General features: G+C 35.4%; 1 long non-coding RNA gene across 2 annotated transcripts in view; it reads left to right on the forward strand.

The window, feature by feature from the left end:
- Window positions 1–24,739, forward strand: part of LOC133636272 (uncharacterized) — a 280,725-nt gene that overhangs the window by 70,830 nt on the left and 185,156 nt on the right. The window lies entirely within an intron of this gene.

The raw sequence follows: 24,739 nt of genomic DNA on the forward strand, positions 1-24,739 counted from the left end.
GGACTATAAGCCGCAGATACATTATATATGATTTTGTAAATGTTTATTTACATACCTTAATTGTGTCCAAACGGCTGATCAAACAAAACCAAAGTCATGGTCATGGCCCAACTAGCTGCGCAAGCTAGCTCTCCAATCAGCTAAACCGATTCAATAACTCCACGTTGACGTTTTTGTGAATTTACTGAGGAATTTGTGAAATTGAAACCAGACAAAAAGAATGCCAATTGAATGCCACACAGACATGTGTAAACGTGTTAGCGTAAGCTATCGTCGCTAGCTTCATTACAGTACGATAGCACGTACAAATATGCGTGAAAACACTCCTACAGACGTCACACGGGGGACCGTTTAGTAAGTAGGAGAGTCCTGGGCATGACGTTAAAGTGCAGCCGGCAGTGGAGGCTCCTCTATGGGGTCTTGGGGCACTAGGAGGTTAACCCCTTTACTACTGTTACCCCAGGTGGCCCTTGGCAAAGGCCCAGTACCTGACTTCCCCCTAGCCAGGGATAAGGTGAAGACCTCAACGGCGGAGCAGGCGGAAGACGGTAGATTTAAGAACTACCACAACGGCTGAAGGCTGCGGCAAAAAAAGGGTCCCCAGTCGCCTTGGACTCCATGCCACTGGACCCTGACCCGATTCTGTCAAGGATCGTGTGGTGATTGTCTGTGCACCAGTCTCCCCACGTTAAAGGCCTACTGAAATGATTTTTTTTATTTTTTAAACGGGGATAGCAGATCCATTCTATGTGTCATACTTGATCATTTCGCGATATTGCCATATTTTTGCTGAAAGGATTTAGTAGAGAACATCAACGATAAAGTTTTGGTCGCTGATAAAAAAAGCCTTGCCTGTACCGGAAGTAGCGTGACGTCGCGGGTTGAAAGGCTCCTCACATTTGCACATTGTTTACACCAGCAGCGAGAGCGATTCGGACCGAGAAAGCGACGATTACCCCATTAATTTGAGCCAGGATGAAAGATTTGTGGATGAGGAACGTCAGAGTGAAGGATTAGAGTGCAGTGCAGGACGTATCTTTTTTCGCTCTGACCGTACCTTAGGTACAAGCTGGCTCATTGGGTTCCACACTCTCTCCTTTGTCTATTGTGGATCACGGATTTGTATTTTAAACCACCTCGGATACTATATCCTCTTAAAAATGAGAGTCGAGAACGTGAAATGGACATTCACAGTGACTTTTATCTCCACGACAATACATCGGCGAAGCACTTTAGCTACGGAGCTAACGTGATAGCATTGTGCTTAACTGCATATAGAAACAGACAAAATAAGCCCCTGACTGGAAGGATAGACAGAAGATCAACAATACTACCAAACCCTGGAACTGTAACCACACGGTTAATGCTGTGCCGCCTGGCGAAGCCTAGCAATGCTGTTGCTAACGACGCCATTGAAGCTAACTTAGCTACGGGACCTCGACAGAGCTTTCCTAAAAACATTAGCTCTCCACCTACGCCAGCTCTCACCTGCTCATCACGACCCGTGCTCACCTGCGTTCCAGCGATCGACGGCGCGGCGAAGGACTTCACCCGATCATCGATGCGGTCGGCGGCCCGGAGACGGAGGAAGTCAAGGTGAGGACAGCGGCGGGCGTTGTAGCTTTCGACGACACCCCGGCCGCCATCAGAGTTGGCAAGAAACATATATTTCCCCAAAGTTACGTACGTGACATGCACATAGCGCCACGTACGGACGGGCAAGCGATCAAATGTTTGGAAGAAAGCAGCATACTCACGGTAGCGCGTCTGCTATCCAACTCAAAGTCCTCCTGGTTGTGTTGCTGCAGCCAGCCGCTAATACACCGATCCCACCTACAGCTTTCTTCTTTGCAGTCTCCATTGTTCATTAAACAAATTGCAAAAGATTCACCAACACAGATGTCCAGAATACCGTGGAATTATGTGGTGAAAACAGAGCTGCTTGTATTGGGATACAATGTGTCCCAATACTTCTGCTTCAACCCTTGACGTCACGCGCAAACGTCATCATTCATAGACGTTTTCAGCCGGAAGTTTCCCGGGAAATTTAAAATTGCACTTTATAAGTTAACCCGGCCGTATTGGCATGTGTTGCAATGTTAAGATTTCATCATTGATATGTAAACTATCAGACTGCGTGGTCGGTAGTAGTGGCTTTCAGTAGGCCTTTAAACTAAGTCACGCACAGGCATCCTCCATAAAGGGATACACCCCTACCAGGAGGATCGTCATACTCGTTCGAGTGAGCGCCGATGATGATGAGTAAGTAGGAATTGTTTTAGTTACATTGTAAAGCTTACAAACATTGCTTCGAGCGATGGACGAAGAAACCCTTTGAGTGGAAACGGTATGAAAGACGAGACGGAACGGCACTCCTGTGTACACATTTCAATCAATCAATCAATGTTTATTTATATAGCCCTAAATCACAAGTGTCTCAAAGGGCTGCACAAGCCACAACGACTTACTCGGTACAGAGCCCACATACGGGGCTTTATAAACAAAGAATAGTTTATAGATTAGCCGCACCTTTGTATAAGCCGCAGGGCTCCAAGCTTGGGGAAAAGGGAGCAGCCTATAGTCTGGAAAATACATGACATCAGTTGCAGACACGTTGCTTGATTTGATTAGTTACTTACTCTCCTCTTCTTTGTTTAAACTCCGTTCTGTCTTTCCCATAACAAGATGCTCTATAGCAGGGGTCACCAACCTTTTTGAAACCAAGAGCTACTTCTTGGGTAGTGATTAATGCGAAGGGCTACCATTTTGATACACACTTAAATAAATTGCCAGAAATAGCCAATTTGCTCAATTTACCTTTAACTCTATGTTATTATTAATGATTAATGATATTTACACTTAATTGAACGGTTTAAAAGAGGATAAAACATGAAAAAAATGACAATTAAATTTTGAAACATAGTTTATCTTCAATTTCGAATCTTTAAAATTCTAAATTCAACCGAAAAAAAGAAGACAAAAACTTAAAAAATAATTTATGGAACATCATTAGTAATTTTTCCTGATTAAGATTAATTTTAGAATTTTGATGACATGTTTTAAATAGGTTAAAATCCAATCTACACTTTGTTAGAATATATAACAAATTGGACCAAGCTATATTTCTAACAAAGACAAATCATTATTTCTTCTAGATTTTCCAGAACAAAATGTTTAAAATAAATTCAAAAGACTTTGAAATAAGATTTAAATTTGATTCTACAGATTTTCTAGATTTGCCAGAATAATTTTTTTGAATTTTAATCATAATAAGTTTGAAGAAATATTTCACAAATATTCTTCGTCGAAAAAACAGAAGCTAAAATGAAGAATTAAATTACAATTTATTTATTATTCTTTACAATAAAAAAAATACATTTACTTGAACATTGATTTAAATTGTCAGGAAAGAAGAGGAAGGAATTTAAAAGGTAAAAAGGTATATGTGTTTAAAAATCCTAAAATAATTTTTAAGGTTGTATTTTTTCTCTAAATTTGTCTTTGTGAAAGTTATAAGAAGCAAAGTAAAAAAAATTATGAATTTATTTAAACAAGTGAAGACCAAGTCTTTAAAATATTTTCTTGGATTTTCAAATTCTATTTGAGTTTTGTCTCTCTTAGAATTAAAAATGTCGGGCAAAGCGAGACCAGATTGCTAGTAAATAAATACAATTTAAAAAATAGAGGCAGCTCACTGGTAAGTGCTGCTATTTGAGCTATTTTTAGAACAGGCCGGCGGGCTACTCATCTGGTCCTTACGGGCTACCTGGTGCCCGCGGGCACCGCGTTGGTGACCCCTGCTCTATAGTTTCATTAAAAACCGCAATGTAAACACTGTAACGCATTGCTACTCTGCCTATAATTGCCTTTTGCAGGTGTTTCCGCCAGAAACAAAGCATTGTGTAGGGTCGCGTTCATTATCCCGGCACACTTTGCCTCCGTTCATAACAGCTTGCCGCTGTTACTTAGTGATAAAGTGACAAACACGCATTAACTGCAATAATGGCTTGTCGTCTCGTTGCATTTGTCTCTTTCCTTTTTTCTTTTTTTTTTTTTTTTGGTCTCTGCGCTGTCACAGCCTCGTTTAACGGTTAGAGCCAGCGCCAGAGGGCTGGTCGTAGCTCATTGATGGCACATCAGGAGAGAGAAAAAGAAAAAGGGACACTAACCCGTTTGGACAGAATGAAAGCCTTCATTTGCAAGGGAAGCAATAACAGATTACGTGTACAAACCATTCATTTAAGTCTCGTTAAGCGTTGGCTCGAAAATAGACGCTGCCGTCGAGATGATATCACCTTATTTTCAGACTGCACAGGCAGATAAGACGGGGCATGTCAAGTATGCATCAAAACACCATGGCGGTGGCATGGGCGTGAATTCAAGTTACAATTGAATGAAATGGTGGTTTTGGTGAAAGCCGGTGCGGCAAACCATGCACTGCAAAAAGTCAGTGTTCAAAAAGAAGAAGAAAAAATACAAAATTTAGGGGTATTTTATTTGAACTAAGCAAAATTATCTGCCAATAGAACAAGAAAATGTGGCTTGTCAAGACTTTCCAAAACAAGTAAACTTAGCTCACTTCAATGAACCCAAAAATACTTAAAATAAGTATATTCTCATTAAAGGCCTACTGAAAGCCACTACTACCGACCACGCAGTCTGATAGTTTATATATCAATGATGAAATCTTAACATTGCAACACATGCCAATACGGCCGGGTTAACTTATAAAGTGAAATTTTAAATTTCCCGCTAAATTTCCGGTTGAAAAACTCCTTTGGATATGACGTATGCGCGTGACGTCACGACGGCAACGGAAGTATTTGTACCCAATCTGTCACCATACAAACTGTTCTGTTTTCATCGAACAATTCCACAGTATTCTGGACATCTGTGTTGGTGAATCTTTTGCAATTTGTTTAATGAACAATGGAGATTGCAAAGAAGAAAGTTGTAGTTGGGATCGGTGTATTAGCGGCTGGCTGTAGCAACACAACAAGGAGTACTTACTTGGATAGCAGACGCCTAGCCGATGCTAGCCGCCAACCGCATTGATGATCGGGTGAAGTCCTTCGTCCTTCCGTCGATCGCTGGAACGCAGGTGAGCACGGGTGTTGATGAGCAGATGAGGGCTGGCTGGCGTAGGTGGAGCGCTAATGTTTTTATCATAGCTCTGTGAGGTCCGGTTAGCTTCAGCGTCGTTAGCAACAGCATTGTTATGCTTTGCCAGGCTGAGAATTATTAACCATGTAGTTACATGTCCATGGTTTAATAGTATTGTTGATCTTCTGTCTATCCTTCCAGTCAGGGATTTATTTATTTTGTTTCTATCTGCATTTGAACCAGATGCTATCACGTTAGCTCAGTAGCTAAAGAGCTTCGCTGATGTATTGTCGTGGAGATAAAAGGCACTGAATGTCCATTTTGCGTTCTCGACTCTCATTTTCAAGAGGATATAGTATCCAAGGTGGTTTAAAATACAAATCCGTGATCCACAGTAGAAAAAGGAGAGAGTGTGGAATCCAATGAGACTTTGTACCTAAGTTACGGTCAGAGCGAAAAAAGATACACCCTGCACTGCACTATAGTTCTTCACTCTAACGTTCCTCATTCACGAATCTTTCATCCTGGCTCAAATTAATGGGGTAATCGTCGCTTTCTCGGTCCGAATCTCTCTCGCCCCATTGTAAACACCGGGGAATTGTGAGGAATCCTACCTCCTGTGACGTCATTCTACTTCCGGTACAGGCAAGGCTTTTTTTTTTATCAGCGACCAAAAGTTGTGAACTTTATCGTCGTTGTTCTATACTAAATCCTTTCAGCAAAAATATGGCAATATCGCGAAATGATCAAGTATGACACATAGAATGGATCTGCTATCCCCGTTTAAATAAAAGAACATTCATTTCAGTAGGACTTTAATAACAAGTGCACTTTTCTTGGTAGAAAAAAAAGAGACCTTTTTGCTCAATATGTTTAAAAAATATTCTTAAATGAAGTAAATGCTTGTGCCATTATCTTGACATGATGATAAGCGCTCGGCATTACATTTCTTGAAACCAGCAAACTTATACTAAAAACAAATGTATTGTTCTTAATAGAAAGGCAACAAGGTAAGCGCTTGTTACTCTCGGGGTCTCCTAGCTGCTCAGGCAAGACCTGTGGTCTAAAAATGCATTTTTCCATCGAAAACATGACATCATCGCGCCAAGTGTGTTCTCCTACGTCATATATACAGCCCGGCCCCCGACCAAAAATGTTTTAATTGTAATTTTGAAGAATTCATCTGAATGTGCATGAACTATTTCTGTTCAAAATTGTTAGAAATGTCACATGTTAAATGTTTCAATATTAACTGTCAGTTTACTCTACTGTTCCAACTGTACTACTATATGAGTACGTGTTTTCTATTGTTTCATTAGAAATAAAACCGCAAAGTCCACCCGTTTCAATTATGAGACACAATTGTGTCAAAAGTCGTGATTTTTTTTTTTTCATACTTGAAATACGAAATGATTACTTTAAAAAAGTAGTTTTATACTTGTGAGTGTTGATGACACAGCTTTGCATCAGTTGATATTCTAGTTTCAAGCATGTTTTACTTTAATATAGGTCATCAAATCTCAGCAACAAGCTGTAATATCTTACTGAGATCATTTAGGACCAAAACACTTAAAACAAGTAAAACACTCTAACATAAAATCTGCTTAGTGAGAAGAATTATCTTATCAGACAGAAAATAAGCAAATATCACCCTTATTTGGAGATATTTAATCTTACTTAGCTTTCAGTTTTTGCAGTGTGGCTTTGATGACATTAAAGGGAGGTAACAAATTAGATAACGGTAACCTCGATTAAACCAAACCACTTAAAGGGATCCAAAAGGACTGATGAAGAAGGAAGAGATTGCAGGTCAGAGCCGTATTGATCCTTCAATCTGTTTCATGGGAAACTGAACGAGCCTTTTTCCAATTAGCAGACATGCAAAGTGCTCGTGTAGATTTTTGGTTTCATTAATGCCGGGGGTCAACCTCTGCTCTCGTCAATGACCGCACTCAGTCATCCAAAGGTCGATCTACTCACATTGGTGTTAGTCTTGCTCGGATCATGTCAATTTAAAGGCACACTTGAACCACCGTAGATTCTGGACTACAAGCCTCTACTTACAGACCGTTTTACAAGCCGTAGGCTAATTTATGGATTTTTCTTACCTGGCAGCCATAATGCAAATAGTTGAAAAAAACAAGGGAAATACACTGAAAAGGTAATTGTCAGGTTTAAACATCAATGACATCTATTAAAACAGACAAGAAGCAAGGAAATAAACAGAGACAGGATTCTCAATTTAAGGAGAGACGCGTCGACTGTACTCTCTGTACAGTCTTCCACCACTCTCTAACAAAAAAAGGTTCACGTCTCCTCTTTTATTTGGATATTCTCTGTTTACATAACAGCTGTTTCTAAAGGAATGGGGGGTATGTAAACAGCCCTTGTTTTCGGTCACATTAACACAAAAGAAAAAGATGCCTCGGGCTTGGACTGGTCCTGGATCGAGCTTGGGCAAGTCTTGGATCACAATAGATAACCCCTCCCGTCTCCTCCCATTGTACACAGCGGAATTTTCCAAGCCTTTGGCTTGGTGCAACAAAGACAGCTTTCGTCTGTTCACTGGGAACTCAGGGAACGGAAAGTTTTTTGTTAATTCACATACAATTTTTCTGACCGTAATATTGTTTGTGCTTTGGCGCCATATTTTGGACGTGTTCACTCACTGCAGTTGCTGCAGTGTCCTTTCAGTTAATACTTTCAACCGGAAGTAAAAGTGTCGTTCTGGCTTCCAGCCGTCCATAGCGTTACTACTCATATGGATTCTTCATTCATCACTCCAAGCAACGTTTGTAATGTTTGACAATATAACTATAACAATTCTCACTTACTAACCCGTCCCATGTGGTATGTCTGTGGGAGTCTTTTCATGCATATTTGTACATGCATTAGCTAATATGCTAACACGTTTACGAGTGTCTCTGTTGGTATTATCAACTTACGATGGCATTCTTTTTGTATTGTTTCAGTTTCACAAATCCCTCAGTAAATTCACCAAAAGGTCACCGTGGAGTTATTGAGTCTGTTTAGCTGATTGGAGAGCTAGCTTCTGCAGCTAGCAGGTCCATGACGATGACTTCCGTTTTGTCTGATCGGCCGTTTGACTGCCGTGTTACAGACACTGTTTGGAAACAATAAAGGTAATAAAATCAACATTTACGAAATCTTTCTGGGACAATTAATTTATTTCACAACATATATCACGTATCTGTGGCTTATAGGCCGGTGCGGCTTATAAATAGAAACATGTATTTCCTCTAAATGTCTTCTAAAATCAGAAAATACGGTATGTTTTAAGGTGCACTCTTGTAATTTTATGTCCATTTGAAACCCTCTAGTCCATTTGCTCCACTCGCACTATTTGTTTGGACAACTGTGAACACAGTTGTCTGTGTAAATAACTCCTTTCACAACATATATGTATATATATATATATATATATATATATATATATATATACAGTATACACTACCGTTCAAAAGTTTGGGGTCACATTGAAATGTCCTTATTTTTGAAGGAAAAGCACTGTACTTTTCAATAAAGATAACTTTAAACTAGTCTTAACTTTAAAGAAATACACTCTATACATTGCTAATGTGGTAAATGACTATTCTAGCTGCAAATGTCTGGTTTTTGGTGCAATATCTACATAGGTGTATAGAGGCCCATTTCCAGCAACTATCACTCCAGTGTTCTAATGGTACAATGTGTTTGCTCATTGGCTCAGAAGGCTAATTGATGATTAGAAAACCCTTGTGCAATCATGTTCACATATCTGAAAACAGTTTAGCTCGTTACAGAAGCTACAAAACTGACCTTCCTTTGAGCAGATTGAGTTTCTGGAGCATCACATTTGTGGGGTCAATTAACCGCTCAAAATGGCCAGAAAAAGAGAACTTTCATCTGAAACTCGACAGTCTATTCTTGTTCTTAGAAATGAAGGTTATTCCACAAAATTGTTTGGGTGACCCCAAACTTTTGAACGGTAGTGTATATATATATATATATATATATATATATATATATATATATATATATATATATATATATATATATATATATATATATATATATATATATATATATATATATATGTGTGTGTGTGTGTGTGTGGCTTGTACAAATTCTGAAATTTAATGGGTGCAGCTCATACGTATACCTGTAGTCTGGAAAATATGGTATTTAAATCTTCAAAGATTCTTTATTGTCAATTTTTCCATGATGCAAGGCATGTTAGACACTTAAAACCTGGATGGTTTGATCAGCGTAAGACTGATGCTCATGCATTGTATAGAATTGGGCATTAAGATGAGGAATGGGCAGGTCGATAATATCCATACCAAGGGTCGAATCGGATCCATACTGGTGTGACGAGATTTATATTTTTCTTTTTTATATTTATGATTATTTTCACAAATATTTGTGTTTTTTGTTGTTATTTGGATAAATGTTCTCGCCACTTCACGGATCACTTATTACGGTGTGGTACCGTTTTTCCATTGGCATGAATGCACTGTAAATAGATCTTACGGTAAAAACCTGGAAGTTCAGAATTTTACCGTTAAAAAATTGCATTTTTTTTTGTAATTTTGTGTAAAAACAACATACAATTTTTGGTAATATCGTTTTTTGTTATTTACCGATTTTTTTAATTATTTTTTTAGTGCACTTAAAAAAAACAGTAAAAAAAACTGTCAGCTGAGTCGCCATAATTTTACTGTAAAATTAATAGGGAGCCACTTTTCTATTTGCACTGTTAAAGCAATGACCGTAGATTTTACGGTAAAAAAAACGGCAGCTCGGTCGCCAGAATTTTACCGTGAAAATAATATACTGTATATATACATATATATATATATATATATATATATATGTTTTCCCCTCATACCATTAAGATTTGAGTCACCATGGAACAAGTGGTAGAAAATGGATTGACGTTTTCGTATGAAAATTACAGTTAAGTCTATGAAGCCTGTTGTGTGTGTGCGTGTGTGTGTGTGGGTGTGTGTGTGCGTGTGTGTGTGTGTGTGAACACTTTCAATGCTTCTAAAGAACAGCTTGCTGGCTGACCTTAGGGCAGCAAAAAATGTTCATGTTTTCAGGAGAAGGAGAAGGCTTAAGACTCACTTATTTGTTTTGGCTTTTACCTTTTGTAATATTTATTATTTTTATAGAAGTCATTTATACTTTACTTTGCATTCTTTTATTAGTCATGCTAGATTTTTAGTTGCATTCATTCATTATATTTTTTCTGTATATGCAGCATATATGTATATATGTGTGTATATATACATGTTTGTATTTACTGTATATGTGTGTATATGTCTATGCATATGTATTTATATACAGTCCAAGCCAAAAGTTTGGACACACCTTTAGTTGTATTTATTCATTATATTTTTACTGTATATGCAGTTTGCATATATGTATATATTTGTGTATATATACATGTTTGTATATATATATATATTTGTGTATATGTGTATTTATATGTGTTTATATACAGTACAGGCCAAAAGTTTGGGCACACCTTCTCATTCAATGTGTTTTCATTATTTTCATGACTATTTACATTGTAGATTGTCACTGAAGGCATCAAAACTATGAATGAACACATGTGGAGTTAAGTACTTAACAAAAAAAGGTGAAATAACTGAAAACATGTTTTGTATCCTAGTTCCTTCAAAATAGCCACCCTTTGCTCTGATTACTACTTTGCATATTCTTGACATTCTCTCAATGAGCTTCAAATGGTTTTCACTTCACAGGTGTCATAGTTTTGATGCCTTTAGTGACAATCTACAAGGTAAATAGTCATGAAAATAAAGAAAACGCATTGAAATGAGAAGGTGTGTCCTGTACTGTGTGTGTGTATATATATATATATATATATATATATATATATATATACATATATATATATATATATATATATATATATATATATATATATATATATATATATATATATATATATATATATATATATATATATATATATATATATATATATATATATATATATATATATATATATATATATATATATATATATATATATATGGGCTATTCCATCCCTACAAGCCTGTTTCGCAGGTGTCCCTGCTCTTCAGGGGAGCTTCAGGGGAAAAACTGTGATGATGGGGGATGTGGGTCACCTGGGCTTTGTTTTTAAGTCTGTAAAGCACTTTGTGTTGCATTTGTTTTATTTATGAAAAGCGCTTTATAAATAAAAATTGATTTGACTCCGGTTTGATATAATATTCTTACAAATCATGAAACAGCATCCTCAGTGGGGTCTAAAAAATAACCACTGCAACGATTACAGGCGACACTGTATCGTCGTTCTATTGTTTAAAAACTCAGAGAATAAAGCAGAGTAGACATGTGTTGATTTCCGTGCATCCGTGTGTTACTTGTTGTGTAGCTAGCTTGGCCTTTTACTGTAAAACAATAGCATCGCAGTCCTCCAGCATAATAAAGAATAATTTTCCGAAAAACTACTTTTAATGTCGGGCTCAGTGACTACTATTTACTATATACACTCAAAGACAAAATCATTGCGTGATCTTCCAAATGTTAAAAAATGTATCGGCGATACCGGGCCAGTGTTGACTTGGTGTGGGAATCGGGGCTTTATTTGTCATACCCTTGATGGCTAATGTAAGTTATTAATGATGCAGTGACTAAAACTAATATAAGTTATTAATGATGCAGTGACTAAAACTAATGTAAGTTATTAATGATGCAGTGACTAAAACTAATGTAAGTTATTAATGATACAGTGACTAAAACTAATGTAAGTTATTAATGATACAGTAACACAAACGAATGTAAGTTATGAATGATTCAGTAACAAACACTAATGTAAGTCATTAATGGTACAGTAACAAACACTAAAGTTATTAATGATACAGTAACAAAAACTAATGTAAGTTAATGATACAGTAACAAACACTAATGCACGTTATTAATGATACAGTATCAAACACTAATATAAGTTATTAAAGATACAGTAACAGACACTAATGTAAGTTATTAATGATACAGTAACAGACACTAATGTAAGTTATTAATGATACAGTAACAAACACTAATGTAAGTTATTAATGATACAGTAACAACTAATGTAAGTTATTAATGGTACAGTAACAAAACTAATGAAAGTTAATAATGATACAGTAACCAAAACTAATGTAAGTTTTTATATTACAGTAACAAATACTAATGTAAGTTATTAATGATACAGTAACAAACTAATGTAAGTTATTAATGACAGATTAACAACAAATAATGTAAGTTATTAAAGATACAGTAACAACTAATGTATGTTATTAATGGTACAGTAACAAAACTAATGAAAGTTAATGATACAGTAACAAAAACTAATGTAAGTTTTTAATATTACAGTAACAAATACTAATGCAAGTTATTAATGATACAGTAACAACAACTAATGCAAGTTATTAATGATACAGTAACAAACTAATGTAAGTTATTAATGGTACAGTAACAAAAACTAATGTACGTTATTAATGGTACAGTAACAAAAACTAATGTAAGTTATTAATGATACAGTAACAAAAGACGAATATAAGTTATTAATGATAAAGTAACAACAACTAATGTAAGTTATTAATGGTACAGTAACAAACTAATGAAAGTTAATTATACAGTAACTACAACTTATGTAAGTTTTTAATATTACAGTAACAAAAACGAATGTAAAATATTAATGATACAGTAACAAACACTAATGTAAGTTAATAATAATACAGTTACAAAAACTAATGAAAGTTAATGATACAGTAACAAAAGACTAATATGAGTTATTAATGATACAGTAACAACAACTAATGTAAGTTATTAATGGTACAGTAACATATACTAATAAAAGTTAATAATGATACAGTAACAAAAACTAATGTAAGTTTTTTAATATTACAGTAACGCATACTAATGTAAGTTATTAATGATACAGTAACACAAACTAATGTAAGTTATTAATGGTACAGTAACAAAACTAATGTACGTTAATAATGATACAGTAGCAGGCATTAATGCAAGTTATTAATGATACAGTAACAAACACTAAAGCAAGTTATTAATGATACAGTAACAAACACTAATGCAAGTTATTAATGATACAGTAACAAACACTAATGCAAGTTATTAATGATACAGTAACAGGCATTAATGCAAGTTATTAATGATACAGTAACAAACACTAAAGCAAGTTATTAATGATACAGTAACAAACACTAATGCAAGTTATTAATGATACAGTAACAAACACTAATGCAAGTTATTAATGATACAGTAACAAACACTAATGCAAGTTATTAATGATACAGTAACAAACACTAATGCAAGTTATTAATGATACAGTAACAGGCATTAATGCAAGTTACTAATGATACAGTAACAAACACTAATGCAAGTTATTAATGATACAGTAACAAACACTAATGCAAGTTATTAAAGATACAGTAACAAACACCTAGAAAGACATAAATAGTTGCAGTGGTGTCGTGTTGTATCATAAAGTGATGACATATGCCTGTCACAGTTCTTCTATGGGTTGTACGGGAACATTGTTGCCCTCACGGTATCTAAACGTCAGAATTGGACAAGCTGCTGTCCACTGATTGAATTGTACCTGCTGTGCGATAATGGTAATAGAAAAAGAAAATAACACGCTTGGATGCTGTCTTGTTTTCCTTCGGGGGTTTTTTGTGTTCCCTGCCAGTCACAGTAATGTGACGGTTTATCTGCACGCCACGTGGCAGGTAGGCAGCCAGATTGGAAACAAAAGCATTCTTTGTTTAAATCACAGGTGCTCAAATTGCGGCACACGGGCCATTTGCGGCCGCCTCCTTGATTTTTATTGAGCCTAAACACTTTGTAAAGAGAAAATAAAACATTAAACTATAAAACATTTTTACTTGGCCTACTTCCCCGCCAAAAGTGGGACCAGAAAACCAAAATGGCTGACAACTTGTGCGTCTTACTGGTCTTTGATGATTTCCGTGAATCTATGTGTGACTTGTTGTGTAGCTAGCTTGGCCTTTTAGTGTAAAACAATAGCATTGCAGTCCTCCAGCATAATAAATAATAATTTTCCGAAAAACTTCTTTTAATGGTGGGTTCAGTCACTAATATTTATAGCAATGAAACGGTAAGCAACAACAGTAGGTTAGAAATGTGTGAATGATATGCGAGCAACCTTAGTTCGATTTGCTGTGTAGCTAGCTTAGCCTTTCAGTGCAAGACAATAGCAACGCAATGAAATAATGATTTTCCTAATAACTACTTTTAGTTTGATCAATACCTACTGTGTTTTGCAATGTTTAAGTTTTATAATCCGTTATAACGTTTCACAATGTAGCACGTAGCGTAGCTTACTGTATAGCCAGCTCTTTTGTTTACAAGGGATCAAAGCAGCCGACAGCAAACCACATTGAGCCGCGAAGGAAGGCAAGATTGTTTTTTAAATATTTGATTTCACATTTTCAGGAGTTGCGCAGAACCCAAACACACTAGAGCGGGTACCATCCGGTTGGAAAGGTTGGTTTTGCATAACGAGGCCCATTTAAGTGAATAATGGCAGGTTACATTTGTATCAAAACCTCCATTATGGCTCCTTTATATTAGAATATAATAGAATAGAATAAAAAGTTCTTTATTGATCCCTGGGGGAAATTCAGCACCACAGTTTGCTCACAATAGAAAATAAACACTTAGGTATTCACACGTGAATAATATAAATACAGTCTATTATACAGCATTATTCACATGTGAATAATATAAATACAGTCTATTATACAGCATTATTCACATGTGAATAATATAAATACAGTCTATTATACAGCATTATTCACATGTGAATAATATAAATATAGTCTATTATACAGCATTATTCACATGTGAATAATACAAATACAGTCTATTATACAGCATTATTCACATGTGAATAATATAAATATAGTCTATTATACAGCATTATTCACATGTGAATAATACAAATACAGTCTATTATACAGCATTATTCACATGTTAATAATGTAAATACAGTGTATTATACAGCATTATTCACATGTGAATAATATAAATACAGTCTATTATACAGCATTATTTACATGTTAATTATAAAAATACAGTCTATTATACAGCAATAACATAAATACAGTCTATTACACATAATTATTCACATGTGAATAATATAAATACATTATACATAAAGGGGAACTGCACTTTTTGGGGAATTTTGGGGAGCTGCACATTTTTGGGTATTTTGCCTATCGTTCCCAATCATGAGGGAGAAGAAGACAATTTTTGTGTTTGTTTTTGTTTTCTAACATATGCGAATCTGCTCGTTCTTGGTGACTAGCAATGCAGCTAATGGAAGCAATCAACTCTTTCTCTAAATGACTTTAAAAATGCATTCAAAAACCGTCAACAATACTTCATTTACGTTCCGTAACCTGTACAATTACCAAACTGTAGCGACATTGATATTGTAAGAGCGAACACCGAGTAACTCTTTTTCTAGCGTAGTAACACATCGTCGTGCTTCGGTATTAGCCGTAAAAGCTAGCTACGGCAAGAAATAACATAGCTTCTATGTCAGCACGTTTGCGTTTGTAATGCACAACACAATGTGATAGGACACCAATCTGTACTGAGTGAAAAACATGAACAATCATAATACAGTATCTGTAAAGTATTATTTCATGTTTTGTTTGTGCACAGCTAGTACAGTAGTTGTAATAACACGCATGACGTGCTGCGTGTATCATGGTCAATATCAAAGAGACTCACTCGATGGACGGTTGTGCATTTGGTCCAGCTGGCCGGGGATGTTTTTTTAACAGTTTATTTGGGTAAGCACTCCATTTATGTCGAAATAGCTTGTCTCCAAGTTCCATATTCATTGCGTCAAAATGGCTTTTCATCCATTTTCTCGACTTTTGTCTGCTATTGTTGGCTTTCTGACCACGGAGCGCGCCATCTTCCAATGTCACGTCTTATCAAGTCTGGCACGTGTGTAGAACATTCTGACGATCCATCGATGGGAACAATCACATCATCTAGAAACGTTAACAGCCAAATAAGGTTTTTACGTGTTTTAAAAAGCTAGTTTGAACTGAATTCAGTCAATTTTTTTGTTTCTGAGTGCTCGTAAACACACCGAGTGTGTGTCTTTTGGGGCCGTGACGTATGGTCCAGGGTGGAGTGGGGACCCTTCAGGAGTTTTATAACAACAAGGGATACTAAAGACTAGGGCTGTGAATCTTTGGGTGTCCCACGATTCGATTTGATTCAAATTCGATTTTTTTCAATTCAACGCGATTTCTCGATTCAAAAACAATTTTTTCCCGATTCAAAAGGATTCATGGAATACATAGATTTCAGCAGGATCTACCCCAGTCTGCTGACATGCAAGCAGAGTAGTAGATTTTTGAAAAAAGCTTTTATAATTGTAAAGGACAATGTTGTATCAACTGATTGCAATAATGTAAATTTGTTTTAACTATAAAATGAACCAAAAATATGACTTATTTTATCTTTGTGAAAATATTGGACACAGTCTGTTGTCAAGCTTATGAGATGCGATGCGAGTGTAAGCCACTCTGACACTATTGTTCTTTTTAAAAATGTTTATAAATGTCTAATGATAATGTCAATGAGGGATTCTTAATCACTGCTATGTTGAAATTGTAACTAAAATTGATACTGTTGTTGATAATATTCATTTTTGTTTCACTACTTTTGGTTTGTTCTGTGTGGTGTTTGTGTCTCCTCTCAATTGCTCTGTTTATTGCAGTTCTGAGTGTTGCTGGGTCGGGTTTGGTTTTGGAATTGGATTGCATTGTTATGGTATTGCTGTGTATTGTTTTGTTGGATTGATTAATGTAAAAAAATGGGGAAAAAAATTGAAAAAAAAATGGGACAAAAAATGGGGAAAAAAATGGAATAAAATAAAATGTTTTTTTAAAAATGAGAATCGATACTGAATCGCACAACGTGAGAATCGCGATTCGAATTCAAATCGATTTTTTCCCACACTCCTACTAAAGACCAAAGTGGGGCCACAGACAAAATGTTAAGGGCCACAAAAAGCACTGTTTACAGTACGTCTTCAAAGCCAGGCAAGTAAAATCCTAATTGCTAATGAGCATGGCAACCTTTATTCAGCATGTGTGTGTGTGCGTGGGTGTGTGTGCATGTGTGTGCGCGTGTGCGTGTGTGTGTGTGCGTGTGTGTGATGAGGCAACATTGCAGCGAGCTCTCCTTTTGTCTCATTAGTGCTTCTGCACCTCCACACAAACAAAGTCTTCAAAAACAAGGCACTTAGGGCAAATTGAGTGGGTGGGCAACCTTTGATTGTTGCAGGGGCCAGCGGTGCAGATGTCGGACCTCCAGCACTTTACCCAACACCGGGGTGTCCAAAGTGTGGCCCATAGCTACTTTATTTTTTAATTTTTTTAACTTGTTAGCATTCTAATGTTAGCTTTAATGCTACATTTGAAGATATAGACTTCAGTGTCAAATATTTTGCTACTTGACGAATGATACCTATTAGCATGCTAATGTTGGTATGCTAGATGTTTTGTAGCTAATGTTCTAAGTATATACCTTAATCATATGTTGGTACTTAATGAATGCTAACGTTAGCAGGCTAGCATTAAAAAAAAAATCAGGTACATACCTCAGAGTAATATATTTTGGTACTTGACGTATATTACTGTTAGCATTTTAGCATGTCAGCTTCTTTTTGTTACAGTGCCTTTTTTCTGGGTGACAAGGCGTGGTCACCTGATACTCATTTCCCCCTGACTAATTAAGCTCTCCAGTCCCTTCACTCGGCGCCAGTAGGTTCCTGATGTTTCACCCTTCCAGTCGTGTACACCGCCTCTGCTTTGGTTCCACTGACGCTTCTCGTTCCCTGTGGCTCAGTCCAAGTGTTGAAGTTGGAGTGTATGTTGTTATTTTTCCACACCTCTTGTGTGCAATTTCCGTTTCTCACACACAGTGTGCATCCTTAGTTATGTTTTCCCTCACTCCTTTTTGAGAGCTCTTTTAGGTATTTATTTTTCTGCTTTGCGTTTGGGTTCTATTCCGGCTAAGACATTTGTGACAGTAACATTAGCATGCTAGATTTGTGTACTTAATTTCCACTTTAGTGTCATATATTTTGGTACTTTACATATATTACTGTTAGCATTTTAGCATGCAAACTGTCATGGTCCTTCAGCTCTGCTGGAGCCTATCTTCTTTTTTGTCACAGTGCCTGTTTTCTGGGTCACAAGGCGTGGTCACCTGATACTCATTTCCCCCTGACTAATTAAGCTCTCCAGTCCCTTCACTCGGCGCCAGTAGGTTCCTGATGTTTCACCCTTCCAGTCGTGTACACCGCCTCAGCTTTGTTTCCACTGACGCTTCTCGTTCCCTGTGGCTCAGTCCAAGCGTTGCATGTTGTTATTTTCCACACCTTTTGTGTGCGATTTCCGTTTCTTTCACCTTAAGTGTGCATCCTTTAGTTATTTTTTGCTCACTCCTTTTTGAGAGCTCTTTTGGTTATTCTTATTTATTTTTCTGCTTTGCGTTTGGGTCCTACTCCGGCAAAGCCATTCGTTAGCATGCTAGATTTGTTTTATTTAATTTCCACTTTAGTGTCATATATTTTGGTACTTTACATATATTACTGTTAGCATTTTAGCATGCAAACTGTCATGGTCCTTCAGCTCTGCTGGAGCCTATCTTCTTTTTGTTGCAGTGCCTGTCTTCTGGGTCACTGGCCGTGGCCACCTGATACTCATTTCCCCCTGACTACTTAGCTCTCAAGTCCCTTGGTTCCTGATGTTTCACCCTTCCAGTCGTGTACACCGTCTCTACTTTGGCTCCGCTCACGCTTCTCGTTCCCTGTGGCTCAGTACAAGCGTTCAGTTGTAGTGTCATTTGTTATTTTCCACACCTTTTGTGTGCATCCTTAGTTATTTTTTTCTCACTCCTTTTTAATTATGGATATAATATGGATATAATATAATAATATGATCCGGTTTAAGAAACTGTTCACATGAGTACAAGGGGATAATTTTGATAAACGTCTCGAACCGTATCAAAAATGAGATATTATTTATCTCTTTATGGGAATTATGGCTGACTTAACTATTTATGAAGATAACTGTTGTATTTCATCGATGTAAATTGTTACAAAATGAGAACAGGAAGTGGTATGTGTCAGGAATTGCAATGAGTTGGAAAAGCTTTGTTTTGTATTACTCCTTTTCGGACATGTAAAGAGAAATGAGAAAATGATACGTAAATTGTATGAGGTATCATATTGTCATAACCGTTGTTAGCATCCTAGCTTTCTTTTTTAGCTAATTTGTGCTCTTATGTTTTGTTACTCGATGCTGTCTGGCCAGCGTGCTAACCCTTAGCATTGGCTCTTCAACATTCACACAAAATGTTAACCCAAATCGCATTTGTCTTTATATTGTACTGGTTTTAAAGGTGAAAACTACCAAAATGGCCGCCGCATCCTTGGATTTGTCATTCCGTGGTCCTCAATGGGAGAAGTTTGGGCACCTCAATCGTAAACCGAATGACGTTTGAGTTTCGAGCTCGAATGACGAAGACCGTATTTTCGGGACTATAAGGCACACTTAAAATAGTTGTTTTCCCCAAAAACTCGACAGTGCGCCTTATAACCCGGTGCTCCTAATGTACTGTTTTATTTGGTACATGGTGTAATAAGTGTGACTAGTAGATGGCAGTCAAACATAAGAGATACGGGTAGAGTGCAATATGATGGCAATATGACTCAAGTAAACAACACCAACATTGTATATGTTCCATTGAAAATATAAAACGCTCAAAAATCTTATCAAAAATGTTTTAGTACGACTTTGGTAAGCTATGAAGTAGCACCGCTTGATTGATTGTACTGTGCTTCAACATACCAGTATTATTATGTTGTGTGTATAAGGTAAGACATTTAAGGCGTTTTGTTTCGCAACATTATGCAAAAGCATCTTTTCTTACCCTCTGGTACCTGCTGATCTGTATTTGGGATCTGCATGATTCCTAAAATATTCCGCCTTTGTCGATAAGCTTCTTCATTTTCTCTATCTTCTTGTTATGGTACATTCATCCTCCGCTGTTGCCTTTTCTGATATAAAGTAGTGTAAAGTTCTTACTTATGTCTGTCAGTAAACTCGCCATGAAAGCGCTAAAACATACCGGTGTAGTGAGTTTACATTATTCACCCAAGGATCTTTAGTTAGAGAGTTCCGGTCGGACGTTTTTTCACGGGACGCATTTCCGGCGGATGAAGAAATGCTGCTCCGTTATTGATCGAAGTAAAGTCTGAATGTCTTTAAAACAGTTAGAAAACGGCGCATCCGGAACCGACTGTTAGAAAGCGGCTTGAAGATGATCTGTAAAACATCATGTATGAAACATTTTGACCAAAGAACAACCAGTACATGTTATGTAGACCACAAGGAAGTCTTTTACATTTAGAAAAAAATTATAATAATATGACTCCTTTAATGCGCCTTATAATCCGTTGCGCCTTATATATGAAAAATGATAGAAAATAGACCATTCATCGACATTACGTTTTATAATGGTTCGGAAAATACGGTAAACAAACATTATTTGTGTTCTAAAGTGAGCAACATTAGCTCTTTTGGCTGGTATCAGTTAGTGGACGGATATGTGCAATTGTAGGAGAATGGCCCGAGAATACAACAAGGCCATAAATGTTTCGGGTTTTAACGCAGGCAGTCCCAAACTTTTACTGGTACGTCATTTTCAATGTTCCATGGAGCGATGCCGTGTAGCACTCGGCGCTAATAGGACGTCGCAGACAAAAGATCAATGTGAAACTTCAAGAACCTGCAAAGTTAAAAAGGATACGTTGCTCGACTAAACCCCCGGATTGTCTTCAGCAACAAAAGGGCTTTCTGATACGAACACGAGAAAGACGAAGGATCAATAAGTCCTGTGATTTGTTTTTGAAGGACTTATTGATTCACACCCACGGTGCGTGGACACTTGTGTGCGGCTGCTCCCACACACTCCCACTGTACCTAACACACACATGTTAACGTAAAACCACTTTGTGCTACAATCTTTTTTATTATACATTATATATTTATCTATACATTGATTAAACGTTTTTATTGTTCTTTAAATGGGGTTTTTTGTTCGTTTTTAGAAAAATGATGCTATATATTTGCAATATTTTTCCCCAAAAACATTTCAAAATGGAATATTTGATGTGAAGTAATTGCAGCCCTAAATAGGTCAATAAATCATAGCACTGATTTTGATTCTTATTTGTTCCGCTTTGACAGTATTTTTTTTTTAATAATAAATTGCTGTATAATTTTTAGGGATCCAAAAGTGTTAGGTCATTAATTGTATTTTATTAATTTTTGTTAGCACTTTTAATGCTTAATTCTCTAGGTCAACTTTAATATCCATACATTGATTAAACGTTTTTTATAATTTTTGTAATGTTTTTTTTGTTTATTAGAAAAAATATGCAATATTTTCCCACAAAAACATTTCAAAATGGAATATTTCATGTGACGTAATTGCAGCTTTAAATAGGTAAAAAAAAAATCACAGCACTGATTTTGATTCATTATTTTTTCAGATTTGACAGTTAAAATAAATAAATAAAATGTTTTAAAATTCTTAGGGATCCAAAAGTGTTAAGTCATGAATTGTATTTTATTTTATTTTTTTTTAACACTTTTAACGCTTAAGTCTGTAGGTCAACTTTAAGATTTATACATTGATTAAACATTATTTATAATTGTTTTAATGTGTTTTTTTTTTGTTTTTTTTAGAAAAAATATGCAATATTTGCAGTATAAGTAATTGCAGCTTTAAATAGGTAAAAAAAAAATCATAGCACTGATTTTGATTCGTTTTTTCTCAGCTTTGACAGTTAAAAAAAAATACAAATAAAAAAAAATAGAAAAATAAACGTTTTAAAATTTTTAGGGATCCAAAAATGTTAAGTCATAAATTGTATTTTTTTTTGTTGGTTTGTTTGTTTTTACTTTTTTAATGCTTAAGTCTCTAGGTCAACTTTAAGATCTATACATTTATTAAACATTATTTATAATTGTTTTAATGTGTTTTTTTTGTTTGTTTTTAGAACAAATAAGCAATATTTTTCCACAAAAACATTTCAAAATGGAATAATTAATGTGAAGTAATTGCAGCTTTAAATAGGTAAAAAAAAAATCATAGCACTGATTTTGATTCGTTTTTTCTCAGCTTTGACAGTTTAAAAAAAAATAAAAATAAAAAAAATAAAAAATAAACGTTTTAAAATTTTTAGGGATCCAAAAATGTTAAGTCATGAAAAAATTGTTTTTGTTGTTGGGTTGTTTGTTTTTATTTTTTAATGCTTAAGTCTCTAGGTCAACTTTAAGATCTATACATTTATTAAACATTATTTATAATTGTTTTAATGTGTTTTTTTTTGTTTGTTTTTAGAAAAAATATGCAATATTTTCCCACGAAAACATTTCAAAATGGAATAATTAATGTGAAGTAATTGCAGCTTTAATTAGGAATAAAAAATCCTAGCACTGATTTTGATTTGTTTTTTCTCAGCTTTGACAGATTAAAAACAAATAAAAATAAAAAGATTAACGTTTTAAAATTTTTAGGGCTCCAAAAATGTTAAGTCATAAATTTTATTTTTTTTGTTGGTTTGTTTGTTTTTACTTTTTAAATGCTTAAGTCTTTAGGTCAACTTAAAGATCTATACATTTATTAAACATTATTTATAATTGTTTTAATGTGATTTTTTGTGTTGTTTTTAGAAAAAATATGCAATATTTTTCCACAAAAACATTTCAAAATGGAATATTTAATGTGAAGTAATTGCAGCTTTAAATAGGTAAAAAAAAAATAGTAGCGCTGATTTTGATTCGGGGTTTTTTCAGCTTTGACAGTTTAAAAAAAAAAATAAAAGAAATAAAAAAATAAAATAAACGTTTTAAAATTTTTAGGGATCCAAAAGTGTTAAGTCATAAATTGTATTTTTTTTTTTTGGTGTGTTTGTTTTTATTTTTTTAATGCTTAAGTCTCTAGGTCAACTTTAAGATCTATACATTGATTAAACCTTTTTATTATTATTTTTTAAATAGTGTATTTGGTTTGGTTTTAGAAAACTTATGCAATATTTTTGCAAAATCTTTCCCCAAAAACATTTCAAAATTAAATATTTGATATGAAATAATTGCAGCTTTAAATAGGTGAATAAATCATAGCACTGATTTTGATTTATTTTTTTCAGCTTTGACAGTTTAAAAAAAAAAAAAAAAAAAAAAAAGCTTTAAAATTCTCAGTGATCCAAAAGTGTTGATTCATGAATTGTATTTTTTATTTTTTTTATTTTATTATACAAAATGTTTTATCAGTCCAACAAAATAATACACTATAATACAATAATATTCCAATTCCAACATTTAACAGAGTAACTGAGAGGACACACAACACAATTTAAACAAAAAAGAATAACAACAGTATCCATATTAATAATAATTCCAACATAACAGTGATTAAAAAATCCCTCATTTACATTTCCATCACAGCCATTAATAGAAAAAAATTAATAAATAATTAAAAATGAACAATAGAGAACGTTCTAAAAGACATGTCATTTGACTGGATCACAGGCCACTGTGAAGTGTGCAAAGCCTTGATTGGGAGAATCCGCCTTTTTGCAAGGCACACGTTCTAATCAGAGCCAAACACTTCAACATCTGTAACTTTTCTCCGGCTGATTAATCCGAAGGCAGCACCGGCGCTCCACGCCTCCACAATCAGCCAGCACGAATTAGCATCCGTCAATATTTGCAATTAATCAGCCATGTCTGTCTTTTGATATTTGGACCATGAGGCTGGACTCGCACTCCCACAGAAGCTGTTACACTGCGTCATTTTAGTTATAAAAACAACAGAAAAAATCACACCTCGTAAAAGTATGTTCAGATTTTGATATCGGTCCAATACCTGCAAAAAACACCCAAGTATCGGACGATATCGGCTTGCATCTAAAATGTCCGAAACAAGCAGTCCTTGTGCAAAGCTGCCAGTTCACACCTAAATATCCTCCAATAAGCACACAATTAATTATATTTTAGCCGAGTCATTTCCAAAAGGGAAACATGCTAGGCTATCGGCTACACAACAGCTAAGCACACAATAGCACAGAAGCTAGACATACGTGCTTAATTGAACAATACTAAATATGTCAAACAGCGTATTTGTCGATATAAACAAGTATCAAACAATTATAGTTGCATATTACTTACACATGCAAAGTCTAAGTATCCAGTAACAAATGTGTCCGCATCATTCAACTTACCGCGGGATGAGCTTAAATGTCGTGAGAGAGCTGTTGTATTTCGAAAACATTGATGTAAACTGGGTTCCAATATGAGATTAGGAAGTGAACATGTGTTAGTAATTGATATCAATTGGATAAGGGGTAGGATTAAATAAGATTAGCTTCGTCCTACTCCTTTTCGAGCATGTAGCAAGGAGAAATTAAAACGTGACGTATCGTATTGTCACTGTATTCACGTTC

The sequence above is a fragment of the Entelurus aequoreus genome, linkage group LG20, assembly GCF_033978785.1.
Source record: "Entelurus aequoreus isolate RoL-2023_Sb linkage group LG20, RoL_Eaeq_v1.1, whole genome shotgun sequence".
In the NCBI taxonomy this organism is placed as follows: Eukaryota; Metazoa; Chordata; class Actinopteri; order Syngnathiformes; family Syngnathidae; genus Entelurus; species Entelurus aequoreus.